Here is a 2,206-nt window from a genome sequence, read left to right on the forward strand (position 1 = left end):
GAAGTCACATTTATTTTCAAAAGAGTGGAGCAGCTGCCCTCGCTTTTCTGCAAAGGGATTTTCATTTAACTCTGCCTGAGGCTGCACTGAGGGTCCCCCTAAGGGCTGAGGGAGCGAATAAAGAAGTTTTGGGGTGCAGGACCCACATTTTCCCCAGGAAGGGAGGGGAGGTTTTGTTTTGCTCTATGGAGGGCTTTTGGCGGGGGGTGTCGTAGTGCGAAGGAGGAGAGAATTAAGAGCAGAAATCCCACACATTTTCGTAGGAAGAGAAACAGTGTACATTGGGAGCTCTCTGAAGAGGAAAGTGTTTATGGAGTTGGGATAGGGGTTCGGGGGAGAAAAGGAGACATATTTCCCAGGAGAAGGGGACAGTGTTTACATAGCTCTCCTGGCCCATCTGGGATCTCTTTGGAAAGAAGAGAAGGCATGGAAGAGACATATGCTAGGTAGTTTCACTTAAGACTGGACGCTCCCGGGCTCCACCCTCACTGTGTGGCCTGGGGTGGGGTGGGGGGGAGGCAGGGCTGGGCTGGTAGGCGGGAAAAGAGAGAGCAGATTCCCCCCTGGCTGTCCTCCCCCCAACCCCCGAATGGCCCCGCCTGGTCTGACCCGCCCAGCCCAGCCCAGTCACCGCCTGTGCGCGCGCCACCGGCTCGACTGTCCCCCTTGCAGCTCCGGGGCGCACCATGGCGCGCCCGGCAGTCTTGGCTCTGCTGTTCCTCGGCTTGTTAGCAGCCCAGACTCGCAGTAAGTGGAGGGGGGAGGGAGGCCTCTTCGGGAGGAGTAAGGCATGCGGGGCTCGCCGCCTGGAGGGAGCCTGGTGAGGGCGCACGACCCGGGGAGGGGCGCCCCACCTCGTCCCTTCCCATTCCGCCCCGGGCGCAATGGCGCGGAGTGTGAGAGAAGGTGGCTCCCGCTTCTCCAACTCTTTCAGCAACTTGGAGCTATTCCAGAGCTCACATGTTAGCGTTTCTCTTCAGAATCAGCCACTGGAGGTGAGGAAGGGACGCGCTTGAGCACCTCCGCATCCCAGGCAGCCACCCTGGAGAAGCCTCGGAATCCCTGCAGGGTCCCCCCAAGTCTGGGAACTCTAGTCTTTGTTCAGGCCGTAGCTTACAGACCTCCCCTGCTGAGGACGCGAGCCACACCCAGCGTCCCGGGGCCTAAATTTGGAATCTGCGGGGAGCCTGAAATCTAGAGGAGGGGAGGGGCCTTAGAAAACTTAGAAAGGGCTTTGCGCCTTAAATAAAAAACGTCCGGTACAGATACAGGGGGTACGCACGCCCTGCGTCTCCTCGCGCCAGGACCTCTCAAAAGTGGTGCAGCAAAGGGAAATATTCTCTCCTGAAGACTAAATGAGTTCAGGTCGACGGCTCAGGGCAAGTTTAGGAAAAAAGTGGGAAGAAGAAGAAAAAAATAATATATTAACCCTGGAGCGGAACCCCCACGGAGAAGCGTGTCACTTTAGGGGTCCTTGTCGATTCGTCTGTGTGGTGTTTTTGTTTTTTTTTAAATTGTTGTTGTTTTTTTCTGCCTTGGCTGGCAAAGTTGGGAGTGGCTTTGGAGAACTTTAACGGTGCCTGCCCAACCCCCACGCCTGCACCACTGCCGGGACCAGATATTTCACAGAAGCTCCTCCCCCCCAGGTGGGTGGGCGCAGACGTGTGGGGTGGTCTGGCGACCGGTGAGCACAGATTTAGCAATGCGCCGTGTGGCTGGGGAAGGGAGACCCGCAGGGGCGGTAAAAAAAAATCCCAAACACACTCAAACGATTAGGCTGGAATGGGCCCTAGAGGCCTGGACTTGGAGGCTGGCCTCTTGCTTGGAGGGACGATTTCTTAATAGGTGGTAACCCTTTTCCAACGTGCGTCCTACATCCAAAAGGAAATATGCCTCCACGTGGCAGATTTCTTGGGGGGAGGGGATAAGGTATGGGAAGAAACTATACAGTTTTGGGTGATTCTGTTTACTGGCCGTGTGATTCTGACTCCCAGCGACCCTGCAGGACAGAGCAGAACTCTCCCCTAGGGAAAATTCCAAGGCCCTACCTAAATCTTTCCAGAAGCCGATGACCTCAGCTTTTCCCCTCACAGCGGTTCGTGGGTTCAAACCCCTGACCTTGTGGTGACAGTTGAGTGTGCCCCCCCTGTGCCAGCAGGGCTCCTGAGAATCTTGATACATACATAGTATCTCTCTAGTAGCCTCT

Source organism: Elephantulus edwardii, unplaced genomic scaffold (assembly GCF_000299155.1).
Source record: "Elephantulus edwardii isolate Elephantulus edwardi_28Jun2011 unplaced genomic scaffold, EleEdw1.0 scaffold00410, whole genome shotgun sequence".
In the NCBI taxonomy this organism is placed as follows: Eukaryota; Metazoa; Chordata; class Mammalia; order Macroscelidea; family Macroscelididae; genus Elephantulus; species Elephantulus edwardii.